The 15,265-nt window shown below is 48.1% G+C and overlaps 1 protein-coding gene across 1 annotated transcript in view; it reads right to left on the bottom strand.

Annotated features, from left to right (window-relative positions):
* The window catches only part of LOC121834523 (ficolin-2-like), a 47,790-nt gene that overhangs the window by 19,232 nt on the left and 13,293 nt on the right, over positions 1-15,265 (bottom strand). The gene's annotated exons all lie outside the window — the stretch shown is intronic.

Genomic DNA, 15,265 nt, shown 5'->3' with positions numbered 1-15,265 from the left:
ATCATTCTTTAAATCGAACACTCGTATGTTACACATCGAGTTTTGCGATTTTTAGAGATCCATCCCTACCGAAAAACCCAGTATAACGTTTCTCTATCTGGATTATAAAACTAGACATCTACATGGATTCTATCTGGATTTCATGTTTGCAGAAGTTATTCACTTGGCATCACGCTGCTGTTACCTGATGACGTATTTTATGATCATCCTTCGGGCACAGCACAACGCCGCCGACGCCGCTTGTTTCTTAAGTATTGTGAAAAGTGAAGTCGTCCTAGAGGTATAGGACGACTTCTAGGATGACCGTAAGGATGACGCCAAGGCAATGGGACAAGTAAGATCGCTCGATGAGCGGAGCGAGCCGCTCAATCGTATATACATTTATCGGTTTATACGACGCTTTTTCGCTCATCGGGACAAGTAAGCCTTTCGCCTAAAAACATGTTTTACGAATGCTGTCTAAAATATTATTAAAGTGTTGTTTACGAAGCGTCTAAATCTCAATCTTGTGCTCTTGGAAAAGTCTGACCATAGCTTTATGCAAGACACATTGAAGTGGTCACCGACCACCACTCTTTGTGCTGGCTTGCTTCCCTTAAGGACCTAACCGGACTCCTCGGTCGGTGGGCGCTAAAACTGCAGGAGTATGATTTTAATATCGTCAACAGAAGTGGTCAAAAACATCAAGACGCTGATGGCCTCTGCCGATGTACGCTTACCCTTAAAGGGCCTCTGAAAGGAAAAAAAGAACTTTTTTTTTTTTTAACAGTCTGTTGGGACACGCGTGGCACTAAACAAATTTTACGCGAAAAAAAAAAATGTTTAGAGCGGTATTCACGGCGATAAATTTATTTGAAATTCTGCACGCAAAGTCCATGACGTCACGAAGTGATCATTCGCTCAATGCGATGGTAATTCGCTCTTTCCACCTCGACGCGAAGGCGAAACCGGTCCACTTCTCCTCCAGGCGCTCGGCATGCCGAGATGAAAAACAAGTAGAAATGAGGTGACTAGCAACTAAATCGCGTCTCGGGTAGTGAATATTTCTCTAAAAATGTTTTCTTTTGCGTATAATTAATTTTTTGACACGGATGTCCCAACAACACTGTTAAAAAACTTTTTTTTTCTTTCCAGGGGCACTTTAACACCATTACTACACTTGCACTATACACAAATACCACAGCTTCAATCGCTCCTATTTCCTGTGAGACTTTGCCTTCCGAGCAGCGTGCAGATCGTGTGAATAATTCAGATACTCTCCCACTTGAGAGGCAGCAATCCGTCCAAAAGTTGACGTTTTACTAACAAAGCTCAACAATTGTTTATATTGACGGGATATTGTTTTGTCAAAATTATGATCCACAGGGTAAGCGTTGGCTCCTTGTCATACCTCAACACCTCTGACAAGAGATATTACAAAATCTGCAAGATGAGCCCCCTGCCCGCCATCTCGGATTCCTAAAACCTACACAAGAGTTTGTCATCCATGGGTTCTTTTGGCCCGGAGTGTATAGTGCTGTATTCAAGTGCGTCAGGAGTTTCCAGCTGTGCCAGCGTCGAGAGTGTCCCACATCAACTCCCCCAGGACTTCTCGAACCCATAGCTCCCCCTCCTTTACCGTTCGTCGTTGTGTGAGTTGACCTATTCGGACCCTTCCCAGAACTGGATAATTGTGTATATCGACCATCTAACATGTTACGTAGAAACAGCGGTCCTTCCCAACGCTACAGCACCCTAAACTGCTGCGTTCCCGCTGAACCAGGTGATTCTCCGCCACGGAGCTCCACGTACTCTCATAAAAGATCGCGGACGGTCCCTTTTGTCTACCACCGTGGAGGCGCTACTTAGTTACTTACCACTAAATGTCTTTCTCATGTCAAAAAGAACTTGAGATGAACACCAGAATGATGCAATGACGTTACTTCCAAGCCATGTATATTGGAAACTCGGCCGAACACGCGTATCATTGTCTTTTGAGGCCATGGCGACGCCTTAGACATTCTTTGTTGTTATGGAATCACTATCGACGCTCTCCTTTGTTCACGCAACGAATGCGAAAAACAGTACGGCCTTTCGACACGGGCTTCTGGCCGGGGCCATTTTCAGTGTTCGTGCGTATGGCATGCACGTGATGTGTTTGCCTTCAGAAGCAACAAACATGCGCGTCCTGGGCTGTGGAGATCGCATGCTGGGCTGTAAATTTTTAAAAATTGAAATGTTGAATAAATTGAGCTCTAACTCTACTGCTGATATATGCCGCAGCACACAAGACGACCAAGAAAATGACCAAGATCTGGAATGGGTTATACAAGCCAACGAAGCCAAACCAGCGCTGAGAGCCTAAAGACTCTGGTTAAAATTCACGCCCGACGTTTCCAAGTACGGACAACCACTGTTGTGCGAACATTAGAGACACGGCCACGAAAGATTGCTGCACTGCCATTGGCTTCCAAGAGCCTCGTGTGGCACAGGCATTGTGTACTGGCGCATTTGACGTTGCTTGCAAGGCAAACACAAGCACACCAAGGGACTTTGCTGAAAGTATATGCCTTTTCCGCTTGGTCTCGGGGATCAAAAACCACGGTGTCGTGTGCATGTTTTTATGACTGGATTGGTTGGCATAGCTGATGAGATCGGCCGCGGTCTATTTGAAAGTAAAGGCGATGGGCACGGCGGTAAACAATGCAATTTGGACGTTGCCATGGCATCACTACGTCGTACATCCGTTGCCTCTCATTGATCCCATTTATTGTGCGTCGTTGCCGACATAAATCACACGACGGGAAAATCTAGCCGACATGCAAAACTAGAGTACCTCAATGTCCTTCTGTTGAGGGTGAGGCCATCGTTCGTAGAACCTGTTGACGACAGCACGCGCTCACATGGAAAATAGAAAAGTTGCAGGAAACAAAATGTCGCCCTAGCACAGTCAGCGCCACGAACGCGTGCAGGGACATGCTTTTTCACGCGCTTCAGAGCAAAGAAATAAATATAAGAGTTAAAAAAAAATTGGTAAGGTGTCATCACCCCAAGCCACCGAGCCCCGAAGCAAAGTGCACATAAAGGCACGCTAGGCAAAACCGATCCTAGCAGCAAACGCGTGCCGCGAGCCACCTTTCGTACGAGCTCGAGAGAAGAAAACAACAGCAAATGCTCTTGCAGCTTGATTCTGCTGTCGCCATCTCGTCGAACTTAATGAAAAAGAGTCTGTCCCGTCCAATTTATTTACACAAATACTACAATACGCAGGGTGTTTCACTGAAGGTGGACAAATTCGATATTGCGAAAACTACACGTTGCACAAAAAAAAAAAAGGCTTGTGTCGTTTTGTTTTTAGGCCAGGGGCCCACTTAGGCAAATGATTAAAGTTTGAGATAACTAAGTTGTTAATTATTTTCGAGTAATTAATCTTATAAATATTGAGCTTAAGGACATGGTTTAATTTCGAAACTTGCTGAGCATCATTGAAACACACTAAATAAGAGAATTGAAGTGCGATAGAAGACACCCCGATAGAAAAGACCATAAATAAAATATCATGGTCCATCAAACTTTCTTGATGGTTCGTCAAACTTCTCTGATGGCCCATCAAACTTCCCTGATGGCCCACCAGGCTTCCTTGATGGTTCACCTGACCTTCTTGATGGCTCTTGATGGTCTATCAGACCCTCCAAATAGACCATCAAAGAAATTTCGATGGTCCATCATACTTCCTTGACGGCGTCTGATGGACCATTGAAAACGTCTTCTTGGTTCGTCAGTTGCTCCAATGGCACCTGATGGTCCACCAGACTTCCTTGATGGACCATCCAGAGCGTTAGATGGTCTGTCAGGTACTTTAGTGGCAGCTAATGGTCCATCAAACCTCCCTGGTGGACCATCACAAGCGTTTGACGGTCGGCCAGAAGCTCATAACTGCATTTGATGGGTCGTCAGACCATCAGGCGATGGACCATCAAAAGTGTTTTGTACCATCAAATCGCATTTACTTATTTATTGCATGTTGCCCCGCAGTGCCAACAGGAATTATTTCAGGGGGAGGGGGGTGTAGGTGTGAGAATCCATTTGCACAAGAATTACGGTCGTCAGATACAGAAACATACAAAAAAAAAAACAAGTTCGCAAAAAAAATTGTGTTGCTTTGACAAAGTATAGGCATTTCCACGATTTATATTCTGCGGTGGCTGTTATATGTGACGACAATATTCCATCAGTCGTGGGCGCGCGTTGTTGCAGTGGTTCTGAGCGAGTGCGTATTCCTCTGAACTCGATCGCATGCATGCTTAAACCAATCGCATATGTACTGTGAACGACTTAAGTTTCGCGAGAACCTAATTTTCGCGAATTTCGCAAATCGCCGGCAAATCGCGAAAAATAGTTCCCGCGAACAATTCCGGTAAAATTTGAACACATGAAAATCTATATTGAGATTATACCGCGTCGCAAAAATTAGAACCCGCGAGTTATTACAAAACTTCAGATTTGACCTAAATCGCGAAGTATTGAGCCGGCGAAAAATACGTCGTTTACTAGTATATATATATATGAATACAATAACAGAACATTTTTAAACCCGCTCACACCATCAGAATTAATTGTCGATTGTACGACAGGCCTACTTGATGGTGCCTGAGAGACAATCAAATATTTCCTGATGGTGGCTGATGGACCATTAAAGGCTTCTGCTTAAAGGTCGGACCTTCAAAACGTTTCTTGCTGCGACTGACGGACCGTCGAAACGTTTTGATGTTGCCCGGGTGAGAGCATCAGGATATCTCGATAGACCATCAGAACGAAAAAAAGGCTGATGGCGCTTCTCATGTCATCTTTCGGTGGTGGAAATAATGTGACCACATTCAGGAGGTTTCAGGAGTGGCCGAGAGAAGGCGCCAATGATCTCGCGTCGCTGCGCATTCGTGAATTACATTCGGTGCATAAAGCTAACAGCGGCGTGGCTCGATAACAGGGTGTTCAATTTCTATTAATCCGCCTCAACAATTGTCCTGGCATACTCGAAAGGTAACGAAGGCACCTTCTTATAAACTCAGGTACGTTTTTGCAACCATAGTTTTGTTTTAAACTGTTTTATTGTCCGTTGCTGAAAAAATTTGTTGATCTGCTTTCTATGTCAAGAAAATCATGTTTACAATCCAAGTGGCAGAGAATGCGTCGAAAAACGCACTTTGCTTGATAGGAAATTTATTTACCAGGTGCACGTATACTATAAACTAAATATTTGCGAGAAAAAAAAAAACAAAAAAAAACGTTTACGAAGCCGCGAATGCGCTAGTACGAGGCCTGCTGCATTCTCGGGCCGACGAGGCTTAGTGTATTGCACGCTGTCGCACGACGCCGTCATGCCCAGCATAGATGATGGGGACAGAGTGTAGATAGCCCCGCAACAGACACCGAGGAAGTTTCTGCGGATCGTGGAGTCTTGAAAGTAGTGAGTAGATTAAACGCATTTTCTCTGCTATTTTGTTTTTGCTGTTTGATAATTCAACGTCCAATCATTTCCAGATAGAAATATTAACATGCCATAACCTAAATACAAACATTGTTTGCAAGTCTCTACGAGGATTTCGGAAGGTACCCTAACACTTCGGATGTTCTTTTTTGAAATAATAATTGGCACAAAATAAAGTCCACAATTGACTGTAATGGAATCTGTCTTCTGCCGGTACATATGTGTAATTAGAAATTCATACCGACCAACAGACGTTCGCACCATCAAACGATCACACCATCAATGTCCCAAAATACGACAGATCATCAAACCATCATGCCATCAAGCCATCAAGCCACCAAACCATCACACCATCAGGTTACGATCAGGTAATCAGAACAGCAATGTCCCAAAACACATGAGACAATCAGCCTGATGGACCATGAGGATTTTTCCTGGTGATTTTTTCGATAGACGCGCTGCATTTTACAGCTTCTTAAAAACAGCAGAACTTCGACGGGTTTCTAAGTTTTGGTTTGCAATCGGAGCGCTTCTGGGTACCTACGGCACCGCACCCCGTGGAGAAATAGTGCAACCAACATTTTGCTTCGCTGTGCTCGCTCAATGCAGCAGAGGCAGCTTGCACTATTTCTCCACAGGGCGCGGTGCCGTCGGTGCCGAGGAGCGCTTCGATTGTAAACCGAAACTTAAAAACCCGTCGAAGTTGTATGTTTTTTGAGAAAGGTGTAAAATCTAGCACGTGCTTTCTATCGCACTCCAACTTTTTCATTTAGTATTTCTGATGATGCTCAGCAAGTTTCCAAATGAAACCGTGCCCTTAAACTCAATGCTTAAAAATAATTACACGAAAATTATTAGCAACTTAATTATCCTGAACTTTATTAATTTTCCCTAATAGGCCCTTGGCTTAGAATCAAAACGACACAACCTTTTTTTTTTTTTTTGGTGCGATGCGTAGTTTTCGCAGTATCGAATTCGTCCACATTTCTTAAAACACCCTGTATACTACAATGTATAATGTTCTCTCCATGGTATTAAAATGGAGGTTGGAGAAACCTCTTGTATGTACTACCATACGCTCTTCCAGATTTTTCTTCTAGGTAATGTAAATCTTAAAATTGTTTGAAAATGCGCTCAAAACGGTGAAAACACCCATATGTTTAAAATTTATTAAGAATCTACAGCCCTTTCAGGGGAAAACCTAAGGGTCGTACGACCTTCATGACGTCTTCGTAATGAACCTCCGAAAGAATCAACACTCTCGTGCATTCCTGAAACTCAGGTTTGTGTAGCGAAATTCGCCCACTTAGTGACGAGCGGGTGAATCTACTTAAGGGTGAACGGAGTATAGCGTGATCGCTAGAGCGCTTCGCGTTCCCGCCGCAAGAGGGCGAGCAAGGAGGTGGAGAAACGAGTCCGAACGCCCGCATGAGCGTTTATACCTCCCACTGCCATTCGCGCGACAACTAGTGACACGGGACAAGCGAGAAGTGACGTTCACACTGCAGGCAAATGGCGAGCCGCTTTCGAGAGTTGCCTAACGACGGTCAACGGTGGACCGGCGGCTGCCTGGCATCGTCACCCGCAGCGGAAAAATTTCAAGAGCAAGCTACTCAAGACAGCGAGGATGCCTGCGTTGCCAAGGCAAGATATGAAGATCGTCATGCGTTCCAGGGGAGGCCTGAACCTTGGAGAAATTTCTAGATTCGAGATCAGCCGAGCCATCGCCCCAGCTGCGAACGTGAGTGGCGAGGAGGTAACGCAAACGTCATCTGCCCGGACAAACAGCAAAACATAGTCGTTTTAGTACGTATAAACGAGAGAAAGCAGACCGCTACCCGGCAGTCAGAAACCTCACTATCAACGGCATTGCACACGACGTCAGCGCCTAGGAGACCGCTCCCCACGGCACCGTTAAGGGCGTCATCAGGGGTGTTCCGTCGACGGACACTATTCTAGAAATTGAAGAATCTTAGTTCAAGACTATAATTCGACTACTGTGCAAGTCAACCATATCGGTAAGACGACGACGGTGATCATCGCATTCGGCGGCGACAAGGCCCCGAACCACAGATACGGCAACCTGTGGGTCGAGTGTTCGCTGAATCGCAAGCAGATCGATATGTGCTACCGGTGTGGTCCCCCTGCCACCAAATGGACGTTTGCCCAAACCCAGAAGACAGGATATGCCGTGGTCGTGGAATGAAGAATCACGAAGAAAGCCACGTCTGCAGTAACCCCAATTGCAGCCTCTGCGGGGAGAACCACCTCACCACAGACAAGAAGTGTAAAGCAAGGTTCAAGACGCCATACGTCGTTGGTAAACGGCGTTGGGAACGTGAGCAACGAGAAGAAGAGATGTAGCTGCAGCAGCCGAGGGTGCCAGCGTGACAGCAGATAACGTGGCAGGCGTCGGACGGGCGTCGCAGCCGCTCCCAGAGAAGGCGAGGGAGAAGCAAGAGCGCTACCAGGTCACCATCGGCAGCTGGGGCTCGCAGGCGCGAATCTCAATGGAGGCCCAAGTCGAAGGCCCGGCGGAGCGACCGCGCCGAGAAGCAGGTGGGCCGGGCAGCGGGGTTTCCCGTCGCTCTCAAGAATAGCAATTTCCCTTCCGTTTGCTCCTCCTTCCCTTCCAGAGACAGAGTGTTGACACTGTTTGGAACTCAAGCAAAAGGTAGAGAGGCAGAACAATCAAATCAAGAGCCAAAACAATCAGATGGAGGCAATGATGGAGTGTATCGAGGTACTCAGTAGACCAAAGAACAATGGTAATGACGTCAGCGTAGCTAAAAGGAACGTAGCCAAGTCATACACCACCTTCGCCGCTCCCGCGGCGCCGAAGGCGATCACGCCACCGGCGCTGATCACGCCACCGGAGTTGACGCAGTTAGAGATGCAAGCTCCAACGACAGAAATGGCACTCGTTTCCATGGAGGAAGAGAAGGCCGAGGCCGCCGTTCCTCCGACAATGGAGACGGTCATGAGCATGCTTACACAAATCTCCAAACAAGTTTCTCAATTGCCTGAGCCAGTGAAGAGTCTAACAGTAAGAATGAAAAATGTGTAGGCCAAATGCAGAGAACCCTCCGTTAGTTGCATGCGAAAACTAAGCATCTCACGGTTGCCAAGATGAAGCCATCACGAGTTAATCTACGGGTCAGGCAGCGAGAAGTTGGTTCCGTGCGCAAATCTACCGCTCAGAAAGTAGAAAATGACGAAGACTAAAGGAAAGCAGAAATAGACTGCGACGTTACTTCAATAGAACTGTACGAGTGTTATAAACAAGATACAGAAGTTACAACTATACGTTGATAAATTGGACCAGTAACCGGATATCATAGCGTTACAAGAGACCAACGGCCGGGCGAAGCTTGCGGTATACATAACGTATACGGACCCTAGCGAAAAGGGTACTGCGATCTTGGTCCGCAGCAACGTGGCGGCCACACAGAACGTGACCACTCAGCGAGGCTGCGAACATACGCTCATGAAAATTCAAAGCAGAAGAGTGGGGGGTGACAAGAACATCTTTGTCCTGAATGCGTATTGCCGACCGTCCAGCAGGGTCATTGACTTTGAAGGCACCATATTGGACTGCATTACAGCAGCAAGAATGAAACCGATCTTTGTGGTAGGAGAGTTCAACGCGGCCTACACGGGGTGGGGTTACAAATATTCGTCCAAAAGAGGAAACCAAATGGTAAAAGCTGCAGAGGATCACGACATGGAGGTGGTTAACGAACCGGGCGTGCCGACCAGGACAGGCACCAGCACCGGTCAGAAACACCACTCCTAATCTAACGTTAGTTCAGGGGAACCTCGACGTTACTTGGCGTAACACGGGAGAGAATCTTGGCTCAGATCACGACATCATTTGTGTCACCCTCGGGGGGATCGATATGAGGGCGAAACTGGGTCAAGCCACCATTACAGACTCGGACCGGTTACGTAGACGCGCAGACTGTGAAAGCAAGGACGAGGACCAAGACACCAAGACGTATAAGGCATGGGCCAAGAAGCAACACAAGTTTGTGAAGAAATTTACACAGAAGATTACTACGACTACGCGAGTTCCCTTCTTAGACAGGAGGCTTAGCCACGTGTGGGCGGGCAGGCACGGTCTTACTCGAAGATGGAGGAGGCGAAGACATAACAAGAAGCTTCGGAGATGCATACATGACCTTAACAAGCAGGCGGTCTAGCATGCGCAGCAGCTATGCAGGGAAAATTGGATGAAAATGTGTGAAGACCTGCAAGGCACACTGTCTACAAGGAAGACTCCGAAACTGTTGCGGCACCTGATGGGGAAAGCGCTCGAGACTTCACAAGAATGATCAACAGTTACGACGGGGACGGGAGAAGCTCATCCGTGAACTCACAAGTAGATACCTCACGACCGAGAAGAGAGGTAATCCGACTCTGGAGTACGAAGGGGATAGCAACGTCGAGATGGAGGAAGCCTTCACCGAACTGCAGCTGGTTGCGGCCATCAATGAAAGTAATCAAGGCAGCGCACCAGGCATAAACGGCGTTACACACAAGATGCTTAAAAATATGAGTGTCGAAAGCCGAGCGGAACTGCTAAACCTCGCCAACGCGTCCTCGCAGAAGGGTTCGTTACCAAAAGAGTGGAAGAAGCGGAGGTGCCTTTCATTCCCAAGCCGGGGAAACCACCCCACGTCGACAACTTGCACCCCATCTTCCTCACGTCGTGTGTGGGGAAGGTGGTCGAGCGTATGGTTTTAAGAGACATTTGGACATCGACCATGTACGGGTTCCGGAGGCACGTGGGCACGCAAGACGTCTTGGTGCAACTACACGAGCTGGTAATCAGGAAAGCAAAGAATCCTACGCCAAGAGCTATCCTGGGGATCGATCTCAAGGGGCCTTCGATGACGTTACACAAGCAAGTATTCTCCGTAACCTGCGGCAAACGGGGTGTGGAAAGCGAACATTCAAGTGTGCACAGGATTTCTTAAGCAATAGAACGGCAACGATCAAAATTGGAGAAAAGGAGTCGAAACCGATAGCCCTGGGAGACAGAGGCACCCCGCAAGAGTCGGTTTTCTCGCCAATTGTCTTCAACCTGGCACTCCTCCCGCTCTCGGCCCTGCTTCAAGACATAGAGGGCATAGATCATGTTATCTACGCAAACGATATCACTGTGTGGACGTCGAAGGCAGGGTCGGAGAGTTGGTTGGACTAGACCCTTCAGGGAGTGGCAAAGACCGTGCACCAGTTCGCTAAATCGTGCGGCCTCAGTTGCTCGGCACAGAAGTCGGAGTTACTCGTCATCAAGCCAAGAACAAAGAAAGGAGAACAAGAGAACGTCGGCATCACCATCGACGGGACAAGCATAACGCCAACCACGCAAGCACGTATCCTGTCCTGGGTGTCATCTTCCCGAACAGCGGCAAAGCGGGGGCGTCGATCGAAAAGACGAAGGTTTCTAAGGACTAAAATACGAACATGATCAGAAGAGTCATGAACAGAAGTGTAGTGTTTCAAGAGTCAGACAAGAAGGAAAGCGGCGATAGGCCAGGATAGAGAAGGATAGAGAATTTCTCTGGCTTCCTTTTTTCTACCTCAATAAAAACAAAAGAGAAGAGGAGGATGAAGAGGTGGATAGAATAAAAGCGGCAGTTTTGATCTTGACGCGTGTTACGAACCGTTACACTTGGCGCAGTCGAGAAGATCACATGAAAGATGTGGTTTTCTTTAATTTTGACGGTTGGCAAAGAAGGACAGCCAATACTGGAGAGCTACCAGCTAAACGGTGAGGAAACAGTTCCAATGGCCCGGGAAGCTAACAGCATAGAACTTATCTCCTTCATCGCCAGGAAAGCGAAGTTGTCGCCGAAAGAACTTCTAAAACGGAAGGTGAAACTAAACATCATAGTGCAGGAATTCTAGGAGTGGTTTCAGAAACCGACCACTACTTCTGGTGAAGTGATTTCGGCCGGTAGAGACTTGGCATCGGTTGTTGCTCAGCTGCTGCAGTTGCATGTATCTCAAATAGAACGCCAGAGGCAGTTCATGACCACCATGTTAGAAAATATGAGAGTGGAAAGACGTAGGCGGGAAAAGACAGTAAAGCCAGATATGTTTAACGGCGAATCTTCAGCTGCTTCTACGTGGCTGAACTTCTACAAATATGCCTGTGAGAAAAACCGCGGGACAAAAAACAGCGCGCGGATCAAGAATTTAAGGCTCTTTCTCGCAGGGAATGCGAAAAAGTGGTACGAATTTCATGTGGGTGCGATTCGTGGGATACGTAGAAGGAGAGCTTCACAATATCTTCTGACAAAATGCGGTTGAATGTGGGATAAGGCAATATTTTACAAACATCGAGAAGGCAGCCTACTAGATTAGTTTTATGAGAAAGAGCGACTTGTACAGCTCGCCGATTCTAATTTACCCGAAACATCGATCGTCGCACTGGTCATCCACGGGATGAGCAAAGAGGCAGAAAGACAAGTGAGAGCGCACTCTCCAAAGACCATTGAGGACCTTCTGTATTCACTGAAGGTTGTGTTCGTAGACCACTCCATTCCCCACGGAAAACAACGACCACTAACGAAGCTCAGAAGCGCGACCGTCAACACCCACAGCGGCCAAAAGCTTCCAGTAAACCGGGCAAGTAACAAGCCTTAAATGAACACAAGACCCAATTCAGTCAGCCACGAAGCACGTGCGAATGCATGCGCGTGCCATCGCATTGTGGAAGGGCCGCAATGCGCGTGCTTCGATACATGCCACCGCATCGTAAACAGCGGTGCTAACGACCAGACGGAAATCTAATAAGAGGGAGCACAGTCCCTCCCGATGACGAAGAAAGCGACTGTCTACTTGGTTAAGTACAACATCCTTTATGCCCCTGTTATCGTCAGTGGGAGACACGTGGATGCCTTCGTTGATACTGGAGCATCCATCAGCCTTGTCAACAAGAATATCGTGGACCCAGAAAAGATACGAAGTCGGCTGCCCATCGACGTTTACAGCTATGATGACAATGTTAAGCTAATGCAAAACTGGACGACGTTGGAAGTCGAGTTTAAGGGAAAGAAAATCCCGGTCAAGGCACTCGCCGCAGAAGACGTCGAGCTCGTGTTCGTTTTATCACGACTCGACATGAAGCACTTCCAAATGAACATAGCCTGGAAGGACGAAGTAACCCTAGACAAGGATGCGGATAGCTCACCTGCTGCTCCAGGTCAAATGGTCAGAACTGTGAAGAGGTCTAAGTACGTACCAACATCGTTCCCAGATTTGATATGTGTAGAATCATATCCATCAGCAACATCGGTTATTGAGGTTCCATTCAAGCTACGCGACACATCTGCAGTGCGGAAAAAACCCTACAGCATGTCCCACGAAAAGAAATTATGGCTTAAGCGGGAAGTGTAGAGAATGCTAGATGCCAGGATCATCAGACCCTTGACGTCAACGTTGTCATCCCCAATCACCATAGCCCCTAAAGAAGATGGCATATTTCGTCTCTGCACAGATTATCACCAAATCAATTCCCAGACAGGACGTGCTCCTGGTTCTACAGGATCGATCTCTGTGAAGGCTATTGGCAGGTCCCTCTACAAGAACACATCAAGTCCTTTATTGCCTTTGTAACACCAATCGACGTGTACGAATATAACCGACTACCATTTGGTTGGAAGAACTCTGGAGCCAGGTTTCAGAAGATGATATTGTCACGAATGACAAGTGATGAGGCGGCGAATAACTGAATAACCTGAATGTTTAACGGGGCGAACTTGTGCCCAAAAATAAAAGGAAAAATAAAGATAACAGCAGAGCGTCGCGGGCGTCGAAGGCGGCGAAGCAGTAAGATCGAACGCTGATGCGAAACTAATTGTGGTTCGCCACGCGGAGCCCCTTATGTGCACACGTGCGGTTCTGGAAGATTCGGCATAGAAGGTTCTGCGTGTAGAACATTCTGACCTCGAACAAGCAGCACGGTTCTCGAATTTACCAGAACCTTACGTCAGCGTCAACAAAAATGCGTCCCCGCGACCAGGACTCTAGATTTCTGCGTGGAAGGCACGCTCGATAACCGTTAGGCCACGAGCGCACTGCCTGCTTGGTCAACTGCGCTCGCGGCATCACTCCTTACTTTAAAAAAGTGCATCGCCCCGATGCAACACAAAACAAAACAGAGCAAATAAAAAGGAAAGTAGACTAAATAATCATTTGGAACACATAAGGTCCATAGTCCTATCGAGCGTAGTACGGATTCATTCAGGCCGTGGTGGACGGCGTGATGATGTTCTTGTTCCGTCGGGCATCACCTCGTAGTTCAGATCTCCAAGTCGACGAAGTACCTTGTACGGTCCGAAATACCGTTTCAGGAGTTTCTCGCTGAGGCCACGGCGACGAATGGGGACCCTGTCTGCGGGCTGGAAGTGGACGTCCCGACGACGAAAGGTGTAGCGGCCAAAGTCGAAGCGTTGTTGAGCTTTAATCCGGAGTCTGGCGAGCTGACGGACTTCTGCCCGTTGGGCAACCATCTGAGGGTCGTCGCTTCTGTCGACAGCCGGTTCTTGGGGTAACATCACGTCCAGCATTGTCGTTACCTTGCGGCCATGAACCAGTTGAAAGGGTGTCTACCCAATGGACTCTTGCACGGCCGTTTTGTAGGCCAACGTGACGTACGGCAACACTTCGTCCCATGTCTTGTGCTCGACGTCGACGTAGATGAAGGTCATATCGGCGATGGTCTTGTTGAGTCTTCCCGTCGGCCCGTTGGTCTGCGGGTGGTACGCCGTGGTGCGACGATGGCTGGTGTGGCTGAGAAGAAGGACTTCTTGCGACAGCTGGGCCATGAATGATAATCCACGGTCTGAGATTGGGATATGGGGAAAGCCGTGCCGGAGGACGATGGACTCGATGAAAAACTTGGCAACTTCGACAACAGTCTCTGCAGGAAGGGCTTTCGTTTCGGAGTACCGGGTGAGATAATCTGTGGCGACGATGATCCACCGGTTCCCCGACGTCGACGTCGCAAAAAGGCCGAGTAGATCCATTTCGATCTGCTGAAAGGGTGCAGTTGGAGGAGAAATTGGCTGCAGGAGTCCGGCCGGCCTCATCGGAGGATTCTTGCGTCGCTGGTACTCGTGGCATGATCGTGTGTATAGGTGGACGGTCTTGGGGAGCTTGGGCCAGTAATACGTTTCACGAATACGGGCCAGTGTCCGGGTGTAAACAAGGTGTCCGGACGTTGGGTCGTCGGGGCAGGCTTCGAAGATCTCCTCTTGAAGGTCGGTCAGAATTACCAGCAGCCAGGACAAGTTGTTGTCCCTGAAGTTCTCCTTGTAGAGTACACCTTGTCACATCACGAAGTTCGACAGGGCTCGTGAGAAAACACGTGGCGTGGTACTCCCGCGCCCTTCCAGGTGCTCTATTAGTGCGCGCAGCTCAGGATCGTCTCGTTGACGTCGTGCCATGTCGTCAATGTTCACTGCGCCTAGGAAGCACTCGTCTTCATTGTCGTCGCTGCTGCCGGAAGGTGTTTCGACGGGCGCTTGAGACAGGCAGTCGGCGTCGCTGTGCTTGTGGCCGGACTTGTAGACCACAGTCATGTTGAACTCTTTTAGCCGGAGACTCCATCTAGCGAGGCGTCCTGACGGGTCCTTGAGGCTGACAAGCCAGCAGAGCGAATGGTGGTCCATGACTACGCGGAACGGGCTCTCGTACAAGTACGGACGAAACTTCGTGATTGCCCAGATGACCGCAAGGCGTTCTTTCTCAGTCGTGGAGCAATTTTTCTCCGACGTGGATAGTGTC

This window comes from Ixodes scapularis, unplaced genomic scaffold (genome assembly GCF_016920785.2).
Source record: "Ixodes scapularis isolate PalLabHiFi unplaced genomic scaffold, ASM1692078v2 ptg001274l_1___fragment_1__unscaffolded, whole genome shotgun sequence".
Classification (NCBI taxonomy): domain Eukaryota; kingdom Metazoa; phylum Arthropoda; class Arachnida; order Ixodida; family Ixodidae; genus Ixodes; species Ixodes scapularis.
This window is presented reverse-complemented; position numbering and strand designations above follow the sequence as displayed.